At 39.5% G+C, this 16,106-nt stretch overlaps 1 protein-coding gene across 11 annotated transcripts in view; it reads left to right on the top strand.

Moving 5' to 3' along the window:
- The first annotated feature begins 739 nt into the window (after positions 1-739).
- Positions 740-16,106, top strand: part of ADORA3 (adenosine A3 receptor) — a 68,299-nt gene continuing 52,932 nt past the window's right edge. For 4 of the 11 annotated variants that reach the window (XR_004234014.1, XR_004234015.1, XR_004234016.1 and 1 more), the window contains exons 1-2: positions 740-951; positions 10,303-10,439. The gene's annotated coding sequence lies outside the window, so the exon portion shown is untranslated. Of the gene's footprint in view, positions 952-1,814; positions 1,881-10,302; positions 10,440-16,106 lie in introns of all 11 variants that reach the window. The other 7 variants (XM_031967286.1, XM_031967280.1, XM_031967284.1 and 4 more) reach the window with 6 other exon arrangements.

The following is a 16,106-nucleotide window of genomic DNA, read 5'->3' as shown; positions in this document are numbered from 1 at the left end:
CCCAAAAAACCTTTTGAGCTCACTGGGAACAATAATTGATTTTTCCTTATGTTTATATCCCTACCACATAGCACCATGTTTGGCACATGGTAAGAACTTAAATAAATGTTTGTTGACTTAATCTTGATTAGTTTTGTTAAATTATTTTTCTCTTCTTTTAAAAAAAAATTCTTTGTTTTAAGGGATGACTATCTGGAAGGCAGGGAAGGATAGAGGAGGAAATTCATGAGATATAAAAAAATAAAAGACATCAATAAAATATATATTTGAGAACCAAATAGAAAAGCAAGAGTCTCTGCTCTCAAAAGCTAACATTCTTTTAGGGGGGACAATACATAAAGGAGGAATCTTCTGCAAATGGAAAAGCTCAATAGCCCTTTAGAGGCAGCAGCAAAGGAGATGATGGTTTATCTTCTTTAAAGTCATTTCTATTGCAGGGAAAATCTGTTTCTGATGTTGAACATGAACACATGTCAAAGACTGTGGTCATGAGAATTTTCCTTTCCTGGTCTTCAGGAGCAGTGGGCACTAACCAGGTAGACAATGGACTAAAGTTCACAGAGCCTATTGCCAAGATCCATCTCCATAAGGGATAAGTCCTTGGATGATGGGTGGAGGACAGGTGTGATAGCAGGGCTAGTACTCTGGATAGGGTGTTGCTATTTCTGGGGCTCTTGAATCTTGGGCCACCTCCACCAGCATCTGAAAGGAGATGATGGTTAGTGGTTTAACCCATCTGACTCATGGTACTTCCTGTATTTTCCTCAGGGTTCCTTGATGTTCCAGTTAGGCTGACTTGGCTGCCCTGCTGATGGCAGTTGGTTGGCAGTTGGTGGTGGTAGGGATGTTGGCTCCTTCTCCACGGGGGTTCCTCCCCTAAATAATGACTGTGGTGGCTGAACTGAAAGCAAGGACATCAGTTTGATGGAATATAGTGTCTAAGAACAACAAGTAAGCCAAGTGGTTGGACCATAGATTACTTGAAGGGGAGTAATGGGTAATAAGACTGGAAATAATTGATGGATCCATATTATGAAGGCCTTTAAAAGTCAATCAGAAGAGTTTGTATTATATCCAAAAAGGAAGAATGGAGCTTCTTTAATCAAAAGAATAATATGGTCAAATCTGTATTTTAAGAAAATAATTTGACAACTGTGTGGAGGATGAATTGGAGAATAGAAGGGATTTGAGTCAGGGAGACCCATTATTGGAGAGATGGAGGTGAGAGCTAATGAGAATTTGGATTAGTTGAGAAAAGGAAAAGAGATCCCAGAGATATTGTGGATCAATTAACAATCAAAAGCTTATTAGACACTTTGAACTAGGCATTGTGTTCAACAAAAGTTGGCAACTGATTGAATATAAAGTTGGAGAGGGAAGAGTTGACTGATTCTGAGGCTGTAAACTTAGCTGATAAAGAATAGTGGTACCCTCTAAAGAAATATAGAAAGTTCAGAAAAGGGGAAGAGGTGCAGAGAAACAATGTTAAATTTTGACAGTGATTCTGAGGGTATAAAGTTAACTAATAAAGACTAGTGATATCCTCTAAAGAAATACAGAAAGTTGGGAAAAGGGGAAGAGTTGAAGAGAAAAATGTTAAATGTATATTGAGATTGAGATGAATATAGGATATCCAATTGCTTAGCTATGGGAGGCAGTTGGTGATAGGCAGCTGGAAATTACTATTTTTTTTTCTGTTTATTGTACAAAGAGATCTGTTGAGACTTAGAAGGGATGGGGGAAGGGTGAGGATGATGGAATGGATAGGAAGGTTCCATGACAGTTGACAGAGGTGATCCCCAATTGGTACACAGGATTGGGATCGAAGAAACAATAGAAGGATCCTCTGTTGGAGAAGGAAAGGAGGAAGGAGGTGCCAGGTAGGAAAGTGAATGAAAGGAACAACCTGAACAAGCTGTTGCTACTCTTAAGCTTCCTGCCCATGGGCAAAACACATTGGGGAGGGGAGGAGCTTAAATTTGTTTATTTAAAAGAACATAACCATAATTTTGAGGTTTTTTAGTTCTTGAATTTATACCTCCTTATGGAACCAAGAAGAATCTGGGTCTAACTTTGGGAGCTTCTAGGAGATTTGTAGAGGATGGAGTTGTGTTAAGTGAAAGGAGAGACGAGTTTTTCTGGGAAATTAAAAGGAAATAAAGATTTGTGTGGGACAGCCTCAAAGCAATCTTGCAAGTTAGGGAGATTAATTGCTTTATTAAGTGCTATTATATGCTGTTCTTTATTAGTAATAGCTCCCATTTCAGAGGTTTGCAAAGTGTTTTCCTCACAACCTAGTAGAGCAGGTATTATTCCCATTATGTGGGAAAAATGGATAATAATATGAAGAAATTAAGTGTCCGAGAAAAGGACCTACCTACTGCCACCACATGAACAAGTGTCATAGACAATGAACAGACTTCCTATCCAGAGCTCTTTTTTGTGACATCACATTGTCTCATGCCCAGGTCTATGCCTTTCTCCCAATTGTAACTAGTCTAGAAGTCCCTGCCTATGAGCAATACTGTCTTATAATTCCCCTGATGGTGGTACAAGGTGTGGTGCTCAGTAAATACTTGTTCATAGATTGGGAAATGAGTGGGAAACAAGAGGGAAAAAATAAACAAATTCAAATCTGTCCCTGGTTTTTGCTGCTTAACATATCAAAGGGACACGAAAGGTTTATTGTTGCTTAATCTAGGTTGACCCTTAGTTATCATAATGAAGACAAATATCCAGCACGGATCCTATCTGAGAATTGGTGCTTGGTTTAAGATCAGAGTTTGGGAGAAGAAATAAACCAACTATGCTGGAAAGAGATGCTGGGAGATATGATGGATCCTGGAGCTTAACTTCATGTGGAGACAATTCAGTTATTTATTGAGTGCCAATTGTATGCAAGGCACTGTTTTAAGCACCAGGTTTAGAAAGACAAAAATAAAAATTTCTTCAGCAGTGTTTTATTGGGAAGAACAACTTAGACACAGATAATCACAAACAAAATACATAGTTAAGTATTAAAGTAAGAATGGAGTGAGCAGCTAGATAGCACAGTGAATAGCACCAGTTCAGAAGTATCTGAGTTCAAATCATAACACGTCATAGCAAATCATTTAACCCCAATTGCCTCACACACAAAAATTAAGGGAGACAAGAACAATTACTTAATTGGAACAGGTAATTTCTGGCTTAGTAAAGTCCTTCTACCAAGCAGGTCAGTATCTTCTTTGCTACTTAGATCAGAGAGCTATCTAGTATACTTAGAGAGTCACACAGTCAGTATTTGTCTGATGTGACTTAATTCAGGTCTTCTAACATAAGACCAATTCTCTCCATTACATCATACTGTGTCTCTTATAGAAAGTAAAGGCAAAATAACATTGGGGGCTGGGAGAAAGAGAAGTTGTTTTGTGGATTAGTCATATCTGACTCTTCATGACCCCATTTGGGTTATATATATATATATATATATATATATATATATATATATATATATATGTAGTTTTGGCATTTCCTTCTCCCCCTCATTTTACAGATGTGGAAACTAAGGCTAACAAGGGTTAAATGACATGTCTTGGGTCACACAGCTAGGAAGCATCTGAGGCTAGATTGAATTCATGAAGATGAGTTTTCCCGACTCCAGATCTAGCATTCTGCCCACTGTAACACTTAACTGCCCCTCAGTGAGAAAAGACTTCTGATAACTGAGAGATCAAAAAAAGACTTTCAGACAAAAGTCCCACTAAAAAGCATCAGCCTAACCTGAATGGAGACATAATTGCTACCTGTATTTCTGAACTGAGGGAGCTGAGGGTGGGGTACTCCAGTCTGGGGTGGCAAGGGTTCAGAAATCTTCCCCTCTTGTCTCCTGGTTCACCTTGTGATCTTGCACAAATTAGTCCCTGAATCTCACAGTGTTCTTGCCATCTGTCCCTCAATGAATTCAGATGAGCAAGAATAATGACAGTGGCCAGCTGCACAGGGGAGTGTCCAGCTAAATTAATGCTTGTTTATCTGGGATATGGCTTTGAAGATGAAAAGCCTTAAGTGTTATTTTCCACATTCAGGGAGTGGCACCCCAGAACAAGGCTACCGTCAGAGGCTCTTAGAGACAGATGACCAGTGGACAGGGATAAAGATGGTAACTAAGGCTAAGAGAGGCAGGGAAGTGGAAGGAGAAGCTTTTCTAGATAGGCTTGAACTGGAGCTTGCAGCACACATTTTATCCTGAGCCAAGAGAGAGACAGAGGTGTGGTAGCAAAAGATAGTTTTACTGTGTGTTTGGAGATACATAATTGTATCAGGATGAGAAACATTCCTAGAATCTGAAGTTCTGAAGTTTCCATTGGCTGTAACAATCAAATAATCAGTGAAAAAATAGTTATTGTGTACCTACTGTGTGCAAGTACTCTATTGATAACGCTGGTTCACATCCTTGGCAAAGCACTTTGCATACATCATCTGATTTGAGTCTTTACAACAGTCCTTTGAGATATATGCTATTAATAATCCCCAGTTTTTCTTCTTTTTTTGGACCACACAAGTGATTTTATCATGGGGAACTATGTAGAGGATACTTCCTCTACAATTGTAATTTATATAATCTTAGGGAACTGTCTCAAACTTTGGGAGGTAGCTAAGGATCCTTCTGCTTACAAAAGCCCAAGCAAATTTTGAACCCAGGTTTTCCTAATTCCATATCCAACCTCCCAAAATAAGGATCTTCCAAAAAGGGCTTCTGAGGTCTTGGGAAGATTGGGCATGATTCCCCAAGGGTTTGTGACTAACCAATGGAAGGGTAGGAAGATGGGTCTCATCTCACCTCCTTATTCCTGATAGCTAATCAAAGCTATTTGATTACACAATCCCCCTTTTGCTCAACCTTCTTACACTTTGTCTAGCCCCACCACTGGCCTCCTGTGGCTTGTGACAAGTGTGCTAGCATCTCGGTGGCAGTTATAACCTAATCGGATCCAGGACCCTGAAGCAGCTGCACAGGCAAAAGTCCCCATCCCCACCCCACTCTTCCCTTCCCCAACTTGTCCCACCCTCTGCCCACCCCCATCTGCTCCCCAGACTACTTCCTGGCTTCAGCAGGTGCTAGTTTCTGGGATTTGGGGCAATGGCCAGTGAGTAAGACCCCTTTCTCATTTTCAGTGGGTGAGTAATGAGTCACACAGGATGAATGAACTAGTTTAGACATGTTGCAATCTGCATAGCAGATCTCAGTACTATCTTTTCAACTAAACCTAAACCTATTTCTCTTTGGAACTTCCCTATTACTGTCCAAGGCATTACCAACTTTTGCTTCCACTCTCCCCACACATTCAAATAGTTGTCAGATTTTATCATTTCTAATGCATCATATGTCACATCCGTCCCCTTTTCCACTCATGTATCACACACTCGAATTCAAGCCCTGATTCACCTCTCCCCTAGACTATTCAATGATCTCATTTCAAGTTTCTCCCTTTTCAGATCCATCCTCCATACAGCTGCCAAAGTGATTTTCTTCACCATGTTACAATTACCCTTCTCAATAAATCCCAGAAGTTCCCCCTATTGACTCTCAGATCAAATATTTTATCTTTAAAAAAATTTTTGTCTGTGTAAGTTTTATAATGTACACAGCAAAACTTTAGTTGTTCAGTCATTACTGACTCTGTGACACTGTGGATCAAGACATAGCCAATACTATCCATGAGATTTTCTTGGCAAAGATACTGGAATGTTTATTATTTCCTTCTCCAGTGGAGTTAAGCAGACAAAGGTAATCAGTCTCCCCAAGTCATACAGCTAGTAAGTATCTGAAGTCAAATTTGAATTCCTGATTACAGACCCAGTTCTCTATCCCTCATCCAGCTAGAGGGGTGTGTGTGTGTGTGTGCGACACATAAATATACACATACATACAAATATCCATATATATATTTCTTATAACATGCATGATTAAAGTTTAGAAATTACTGGGCTAGATCTAGACTTTGCTTCCCAAATATCAATATTTAGCATTTATACAGTACTTTAAGATTTCTGAAGTGTTTTAGAAATATCTCATTTTATCTTCACAATAACCTTGAGAGATAGAGGGTTTTAGACAGAAATTACTGATTTGTCCAGGTTTACATAGCTGGCAAATATCTTAAGGCTGAATTTAAACTCAGGTTCTCCTGACTTCAGGTCCAGACCATGTATCTCTTAGGTCTCTCAGCTGCTGTCTCCAAAAAGAGCTCCAAATTCCATATTGCTTAATTTAATAGGGGGTACAGAAGTGGAGTGCTTTTTGTGATCATCTGCGTTTTTTCTAAATGGCTCAGTAGACAGAGCACGTCTGACTCTTATGACCTCATTTGGGGTTTTCTTGGCAAAGATACTGAAGTATCTCCAGTTCATTTTACAGATGAGGAAACTGGCAAATAGGTGAAATGACTTAGTCAGGATCACTCAGCTAGGAAGTACCTGAGGTCAGATTTAGATCTTCCTGACTTCAGGCCCTACATGTTATCCACTGTTGCCACCTAATAACTTGCCTCGGACCCTATTAACTATGTGATCACAGGCAAGTCAATACTTGTCTCAGGGAATCAATTTCCTCATCTGTAAGATGGGGATAATAATATTTGCTCTACTAGGAGTGTTGTGAAGAAAGATCTTAGTTCTATAAAATGATATTTCATGAGTGAAAGCTCATGGGTAAAAAAAAAATGAATAGGGTATAATGTGGCAAGACAGTAGAAAGCCCAGCTTAAGGAGAAGAGTCTTTATTGGAGAACAGCAAAGAAAATGCGATAGGACAGGGGAAAATGAGGGAGGGTTCTGAAAAATACAGAGGAATTGAGATGGGATGCACTAGGAATTAATGAGAGATTATAGGTTTTGATGCAGAAAAAAAAATCACATGATAAAAGCAGAGCTTAAGAAGATTAGTCTGGTAGCAGCATATAGGATAGATCTGAGAATAGAGATAATGGAAGCATGGAGAATAAAGAGACAGGAAATGTCACTGTATTTGGTGAGAAGCTCATTCATATATAACAGATAATTTCTTTTTTAAAAACATATTTATATTTATTTTGTTAAGTACTTCCCAGTTATATTACACAGATTATTAACATTCATTTTAAAAATGTTGAGTTCCAAATTCTCTCTCCTGCCTTTTCTGCTCCTTGAGAAGGTAAGTAATATATTAATTATATAAATGAAGACATGCAAAACATATTTATGTATTAGCCATATTGCAAAAGAAAACACATACAAGAAAGCAAAGTGAAAAACAACTAGGCTTCAATTTGTACTCAAAATTCATCAGGTACATCAAGAATGTCATTTCTCTGGGAGGTGGATAGCATTTTTCATCATGGGTCTTTTGGAATTGCCTGGATCATTGTCATAATCAGAGTAGCTAAGTCTCACAGTTATCGTCCTCACAATATTGTTGTCATTGTGTACAATGTGCTCCTGGTTCTGTTTACTTCACTTTACATCAGTTCATATAAATCTTCCCAGATTTTTCTGAAACCAACCTGTTCATCATTTTTTATAGCATCGTAGTATTTTCTCACAACCATATAGCACAATTTGTTCAGTCATTCCCCAATTGATGGCATGTCCTTGATTTCCAATTCTTTGCAACCACAAAAAGGAGTTGTTATAACTTTATACAAATGAATCATTTCCTTTTTTTTTTTTAATCTCTTTAGGATACATACCTAGTGATGTCAGCAAATATTTCCTAAAGACTTACTTTAGGCAAGTTGAGGAAGAGCCACATAATGCTTAATAGGGCTGATCTTGCAATCAGGAAGATGTAGCTTAATTTAAATACTGTCTCTGATCCATATTAACTATATGATTTTGGGCAAATCATTCAGTCTTTCAGAAGTTCTCCCAGGCTACACCTGTAAGGTATCAATGGCAGAATAATTATGGATCTGTATTAATGGAGAGAGTTGCATACCATGAGTTCCAAACAATGATGGTTTGTGGTATAAAATGAGGAGAAAAGGGTTTTTAATCCCCAAATGGCAGAGAAACAAGAGAAGGTGGCAGCTCAAAAGTCTGGAAGTGCCTTTGATCCAATAGTGCCTCTATTGGGTCTGTATCCCAAAGAAATCATAAAAGCGGGAAAAGGACCCACATGGGCAAAAAAGTTTGTAGCTGCTCTTTTTCTGTTGGCAAGGAAACAGAAGTTGAGTGGATGCCCATTGATTGGGGAATAGCTGAACAAGTTGTGGTATATGAATGTTATGGAATATTATTGTAATATTAAGAAATGATGATTAGGATAATTTCAGAAAAGCCTGGAAAGACTTAAATGAACTGATGCTGAGTGAAGTAATGCAAGGCAATTCCAATAAACTTTGGATGGAAAATGCCATCCACATCCAGAGAGAGACTATGGAGACTGAATGCAGATTGAAGCACACTGTTTTCATCTTTTTTTTCTTTCTCATGGTTTTCCCCTTTTGTTCTGACTGTTCTCTTCCAGCATGACTCATATGAAAATATGTTAAATTAAAATTAAAAATGTTAAATGAATGTACATGTCTAACCTAAATAAAATTTAAAAAAAATTTAAAAGTCTTGGAAGTCGCATCAGGAACCAAGGACAAGGGGCAGAGGCAAAGATGAGACACCTGTGAGAGAAGGCAGCAGCAGGGCATTTGGAGCTAGCTGTTAGGGAGAGAGAAGACAGAGGGATGAAAGAAAAAAAAAGATAAAGACATCAATAGATAGTGTCAGAGAGACAGAGATGACACAGAAAGAGACAGAGATAGAGACAGAGACAGAGACAGAAACAGGCCACTGCAAGGTAGGCAAAATGTCCAAAAGAAATTAGCAGCAAGCAGAAGCAAGACACATTTATCCAGCTTTCTATCAATTGATGTCTAATTCTATGGCTCATAGGTAGGACGGAGGAGTGGTCTCCAGAATCAGGCAGATTGTCAGAACAATAGTATTCCTAGATTGCAGGGGGGAGGTGTATATTTTAGAGGAATGTTTGGAGGTTTGCAAAAGCTTTACTTTTGGGGAAAGAAGACTCAAGCCTAGGTGGCTTAGCTCAAGAGTGTTAGAGTCAGAGAAAGATTAAAATTCAAATCCTGTCTCCATCTAACTGTAGGATCCTGGGCAAGTCACTTCCATACTCTTCCCCCTCCGTGTAAATCAGGAACACTAACCTGTATTTCACAGGTTGTAGGGAAGCTCGAGGGGGATGATGTTTTGTAAGTCGTCATTCATTCTAGCTATAAATGGTGATTATCATTATTGTATGATGCTATTACTGTGTGACAAAAAAGAAGCTAGAACTCAAATGTCTGTTTAGATTCTGGGTTTCAACTTCCCTGTGACCATCAGGTAGTTTTAATTGAACTCAGTTTGACAAATTAGTGCCATGACTTGCTGGGTGCTAGATATATGAAGATCAAAATAATACTGTCCTCGTCCCTAAGGGGTTTACATTCATTTGGAAGGGAGGGGGATAGGAAAACATTGGGAGAAAAGTAAAATGCAAAGTATATTGTGACAGAAGCAAAGGAGAGATCTAGGTAAGTGTCCTTGGAAAAGGTGAGAAAAGGAGACATGTCTGGCAGCACTAACACCTCTCAGGGGGGAAATGGCTCAGAGGATCATAGGATAATTAATTAGCAAGTATTGATTAAGGGACTGTTGTGGCCAGACTCTGGAGACCCAACAAGTGAAATAATCTCTCAAGGGGTTTGCATAATAACTCTGGTGTTAGAAGGGACCTTAAAGGTCACTGGTCTGACTTTCTCATTGTAGAATTGAGGGACCCTGAGGCCCAAATTGGGGAGGCGATTTTTCTCAAGAACACCAGAGGACAGGGATTGCTTTTGCTTCCTTTTCCAGAGTACTGACCATATTTCCTGTCACATGGTAGGTAGTTTACAAATATCTATTGACTGACAGGGTACACAGGCATATTTTCCTAGGACACCTCAGACTGATTGTACTTTGACTTTTAGAAAGAAAAAAAAACCTTCCTCTTTCATAAGAAGTCAATTCTTTTCCCTGGAAATCTTTTTGAATTACATTCAAGGCCCAGAACACTTCCCATTTGGGCAGATAAATTATCTCTGTGTTGTATCTATAGATATCTTTGTCTTTACATTCAAAGACTTGTTATCTATATCTCTATCTCTATACATGTCTATATAAAAAACTACTTGGTTTTTTATAAAATTGCAATGAGAAGATTCCACCCAGACACCATTGATTTCTATTCTACCTTCATATTTCAAATGAAAATTTTGTGTTTCTTTGTGCTTTTTTTTAATTCAGCAGAAAGGAGCTGAGTTAGTGGAAGGATCAAGCCCCACACAGCGCTACAGCTGACAATAATATTACCCCAGGCCAAGTTGCAGCTGTGAGCAGCCTGCTTCCAAGGTTGGTAGTAGTACAAGGAGCAGAAACCAAAGGTAATTTTCTTTTCTTTTCTTTTCTTTTTTTTAGATTTTTTTTATTAAGGCTTTTTATTTTCAAAACATATGCATGGGTAATTTTCAACAATGACCCTTGCAAAAACCTTGTTCCAATTTTCCCCTCCCTTTCCCTCATCCCCTTTCTCTCAGACAGCAAGTAATCCAATATTTGTTAAACGTGTGCGATTCTTCTATACATATTTCCACAATTATGCTGCACAAGAAATACCAGATCAAAAAGGAAAAAAAAAAAAAGAGAAAGAAAACAAACTGAAAGCAAACAACAAAAAAGTGAAAATACTATGTTGTGGTCCACACTCAGTTCTCACAGTCCTCTGAGTGCAAATGACTCTTCATCATAGACCATTGGAACTGGCCCGCATCATTTCCTTAGGCGATTTTCATTAAGATGATGTGGGAGTCAGTGCTGGCTGTATGGATGAATCTTCTGGGAGCCTAGAGAGTTTCTTTGAAAGATGAGGAAGGAGGACTTCCAACTAGGTAGAAATAACACTTGCCTTCATTCATTGCCTCTTGGTCACACTACCCACTGCAGACAGTCTAAATCAAAGGCAAGTTGGAATGATGGGTGGGCAAAGTGAGGAACAGAAACACAAAGTGAGGATCTGAGGTGAGGAAGGTCTCAGGCAGCAAGAAAGCCAATAACCTCTGCTCATCTCACTTTACTCATTTATAAAGTGGGAATAATGATAGCACCTCAAGGTGCTGTTGTAGGGACCATTACATAAAGGGTCTCTGCAAATGTCAAGTGCTGCACAAATGCTAGCTATTATTATTACAATTTTTTATTTTTTAATTTTATTAATTATTTGACTTCAAGCTCCTGGAGGTAAGAAACTATTTAGATTTCACCTTTGTATTTCTATTGCCTAAGACTATGCCTGGAGTAGCTAGGTGGTGTGGTATGGATTGGAAGCACCAGACCTGGAGTCAGAAAGATCTGACTTCAAATATGACCTCCAACACTTACTAGCTTTGTGACTCGGATAAATTCCTTGATTCCTATTTGCCTCAGTTTCCTCATCTATAAAATGAGTGTACCCTGGAGAAGGGAAAGGCAAATCATTCCTATCTTTGCCAAGAAAACCTTATGGAAAAGTCCATGGGGTTGTAGAGTAAGATACAGGCAAAAGACTGGATAACAATAGTGCAGGGCCTGGTATCTAGATGATACTTAATAAATACTTGTCAAATTGAATTTGTTGAGTGTTGTTAGCACAGTGCTTGGCGTAGGTACTTAATAAATGTTCACTGATTGATTGGAAGGAAATGTTCTCTACAAATATAAAAGACAACCTTGCCCATAACTGGCCTTTCCTAGGTACTCTTTCTCAAGGGCCTTCAGAATTGTGAGATGATGGATCCAGTCAGGGGCCGTGCCCTTGGGAAGGAAAGAAAGGAGAAGGGGAGCCAAATGGAAGGGAGAGTTGAAAAGGATTTCTGGAGTTGTTTCCTAGCATAATTGATATCCTACCACAAGGGCCTGGGAATGCTGCCATCCCAAGGCTTCCCTTTGGGAAGATCTGCTCCCTTGTCTTAACATCACAAGCATTTGGACCCATCCGTTTATTTATCATTCTTTCAATAAACATTTATTAAGCACCTGCTAGTGCCAGGCACTGTGCCTAGTGCTGGGGCTGTGTGGAGGAGGGGGCCCTCTGTGGGAGCCAATGGTGGAAATCGCTGGTCAGGTTTCAACTGTCCATTTTGTATCTTCTGTTGAATAAACATCTCCGTACTCATGACAAAAATATAGCAACGCCTAGAGAGGCACTTTCCTAGGATGGTAGATCTGGAACTGAAATGGAGCTTCAAGGTCGTCTGCTCCAGCTTTTTTAACGTGAGGAAACTGAGGAAGTGATGGGACTGGCCCAATGGTGCTGGAATGCCCGAGAAAATGGAGCGCGCATTTAATCTCAGGAGATGCAGCTGAGGAGAGAGCTGAGCTCTTGGGATACTGATTCTGACATCCCCCTCCCGAATCTTTTACAAGAGACAGCTTTGGGGTAAAGGAGAAAGTACCCGACTTGTAGATGAGAAGACCCGAGTTCAGTCTGACTCAGGACCTGGCCCAGATTACCCAGGCTCACTTTCCTCCTATAGAAAATGAAGGCCCTCGACTTCTCAAGCCTAAACCTTTGCTCTTTCCATCTTCTTGCTGCCATAGCATGGCCTGGCGTATGAGATTTTCCCAGGTTCACTTTCTCAGTGTTTTCATGAGTATCAGGAGGGGGCTGGACTCAATAGTTTCTGAGGTCTCTTCCAACTCTGGTGACTCTCACCTTCCAATATAAATAAGCTCTGCAAGAAGAGCCGTATAAGGGAACCCAAGAATGCCAGCCCCTTTCCACCACCTACTTTCAAGTTGGCTTCTTCCAGCTTTTATCCGCCTGTAGGCAGCCTCAGGGATGGGAGAGGAGGTGGTACAGCTAATCCAGGGCTGCTGCCTTCCACACCCATTCAACCAACAGCAGACCCCCCCCCCCCCACCTCCTTGGTGTGATAACAGGGCTCCCATTTGATTAGTCTTGGGTGGTTACCCAAGAAGTTAAGAGACCACGAAAGATAGGATTGTATGACCTCCACTAAGTTGGCCAGAAAAACAAATGCCCATATTTGCCAGGACATCCAAAAGTGACTTAGAAAAACATAAAAATTTCAGATCACTCTGTATGTAGATCACTGAACAAAAACCCAGCTACTGCCTAATATAACCCTCGTAGATCCTGAGACAATGGAAACCTATTTTCCTCCCTACATGCTTTCTGGGATTCTAGCACTTCGTAGCCTATTTCTTGGTTTGTGTTTCACTCACATCAAGTGTTGCTATCTATCACCTGCTTAATAAATAGTTAGATTTGAAAAGGGAAATGGCTTTGGATGGGCTGGAATGATTTTCTATGGTTCCTGGGTGATTTTAAGTAAACACATGTTTTTTGACTAAAACAGGCTGAGGCTCTTGAGTCAGAACTGGTGGACATATGCCTCATACGTAGTGACTTGAAAGCATGAAAGAAGCTGCCTTAGAGTCAGCAAAAGCTGGGTTTAGATGCTGGATCCTGACACATAGCGGCTCTGGGAGCATGAGCAAATGCTTTAAATACTTGGTGCCTGCCCATGCGATTCGAGGACTGTAAGCTACAAGCAAATTGCCAGGCTACCTTAGGAGAGGGAGGAAATCCTCAGCAGTGAGAAGACAGAATGTCCAGACCCCCAAAATAGAAAATAACTAGACATGCAATCAATGAGTAAGTATATGAATAAAAAGCCTAAACAAATTTTCTAGGATGAGCCAGAAAAACAAGCCAAGTCTTGCAGTAAAATTGGCACAAATTCTGTGATAACATCACATTACTCAATATTACTAGCTGTCTTGTCTGTCTCTCCACACATGTATATATAGATGCATATGTATATGTGTGTATACACAGAAGCGGCTATTTCACGAAACATATCCTATCATGTTCAGTTTTCTAATGAAACTTTTAAAAAGTGACTAGAAATGTTATATAAGCATATGAGCGATGAACAAATAAATGGTTTGGGAGGTAAGATTACAAGTCTCATAGAAGTTACTTGGTTAGAAAGAAAACCATCCAGGCAGAAATGGGTCTGTGATATTGAAAATGAAATAGATGCTTAAATGATTCCCCCAAAACTAATGAGTTCTTTATTCAACTTAATGATCATGGCCCCTCTGCATCTCATGTTACTAAACTAGACTGTTTTAATCATCTTTAAAATATATTCATTCCAGATTGGCTCTGTCTTCCTTAGGCTTGATAAACAAGTGATGCTTCTCTGGGAAACATAATGTTAAAGAATGAAAATGTTATGAATGAAATTAGATGGCAGGCTTGCTTTTCAGGTCTCAGTAGTTCTTGCATTTTGCAGTAATTTTTACATACCCTGCCTTTATATTAGTGTGCTCCAGAACCTCCATCTCTCCTTTGGAGTACCTGGCAGCCTTAGATACAAATTCTTGGTTCCACCCAAGTTGGCTGGATCAGAGTTTCTCCTGGAATGGGCTGAGAGCTTCCCTGTTTCCTACTGAGAACCTCCTCTCTGTCCTTTCCCCCTCCACCTGGTCTTGAAAAGAAAACTCTGATCCAATAGCCCTTGGAGCTGAGGAAAGAGAAGAAAGAAAGGCCATTCTGCCCGGGACTGAGCCCTTCACCCTGCAAAGCAGGATGTTTCACATGTCAGATTCCTAGATTCATCAGGGACTTTGATGGTCCAGCTCATATTAACTCATTCCAGGAAAAAAAAAAGCTTCAACAATCACCAGCCTTTGCTTGCAGACTTTTTGTACAGCTCTACAAAGTCTTTTGTCTTTGCCAGCATCAAGCCCAAGTTTGCTTCTGCAACTTTCAGGTGTGCCTTGTGAAGCTAAATAAAGCAAGTCTAGTTGTCCTTGTGGGACCAAGAATGAAGGCATCTTAACAGATGGAGCAATGGGCCTAGAATCAGGAAAATCTGAATTCAAATTCAGCCTTAGACATTTATTAACTGTATAATCCTCTGTGCCTCAGTTTCCTCAACTGTAAAATGGGGATAATTATGGCATCTACCTTCCGCGGATGTTGGGGGAACCAAAAGAAATTATTAATTGTAAAGCACTTAGCACAATGCCTTGCACAGAGTAGGCACCTAACAAATGTTTGTCCCCTTCCCTTTTTTACGTGATAGCCCCTCAAGATACTTTCACATAGCTAATGTGTGTCCCCTGAGTCTTTGCTCTAGGCTCAAAATTTGCAGTTTCTTCAACCAGACCTTATATGGTGCATTTCCCAGTTACCCTTCTCTCTTCAATCTCCTACTTATCCTTGTCATCATAAAATGTGGAGCCCAGCCCTAAAGATAAGAACTCCAGATGTGGGCTGGCCAGGGCAGTTTTCAGCAAGTTTGTCTTCTACTATTCTGGAAGTCTGCCTCAGTCAGGCAACAAGCATTAATGCCAGGCTAAACATCTGGGGATACAAAGAAAAGTTAAAAATATAGTGTCTCACTCAAGGATAATAAGCCCAACTTTTAAAAAATATTTTATTTTTCTCAATTATTTTCTCAATTGCATATTAAAACAAAAGCATTTTTAAAAAAAATTTTGAGTTCCAAATTCTCTCCCTCCCTCTCCCTTTTCCCCTCCCTGACATAATAAGCAATATGATATAGATCATACATGTGTGATTATGAAAAACATTTCCATATTAGTCATTTTGCACAGGAAGACTTGAACTTTGGAAGGGAGGAAAGAAGGAAGGAAGGAAAGAAGGAAGGGAGGGAGAGAGGGAGGGAAGAAAAGAAAAAAGTATTATTCAGTCTAAATTCAAATAGCATTCTTTCTCTGGAGATAGATTGCATGTTTCATTGGGATTGTTTTTATCATTGTATTGCCGAGAATAAGTCATTCACGGTTTTTCATTATATACTATTGCTGTTACTGTATACAGTTTTCTCCTGGTTCTGCTCACTTCACTTTGCATCAGTTCATATAAGTTAATAAGCCATGGTTTAAATTTTAATATTTTAAAAAGGAAAAATATCAACAAATTCCCTAATAGAGGATTTCTATTTGCATTGCTTGATTGTGTAGTTTGAGAAATGCTTCAGCAGACGATTACATTCTAATCCAAGTGGTACAAA

Source organism: Sarcophilus harrisii, chromosome 4 (assembly GCF_902635505.1).
Source record: "Sarcophilus harrisii chromosome 4, mSarHar1.11, whole genome shotgun sequence".
NCBI lineage: Eukaryota > Metazoa > Chordata > Mammalia > Dasyuromorphia > Dasyuridae > Sarcophilus > Sarcophilus harrisii.
This window is presented reverse-complemented; position numbering and strand designations above follow the sequence as displayed.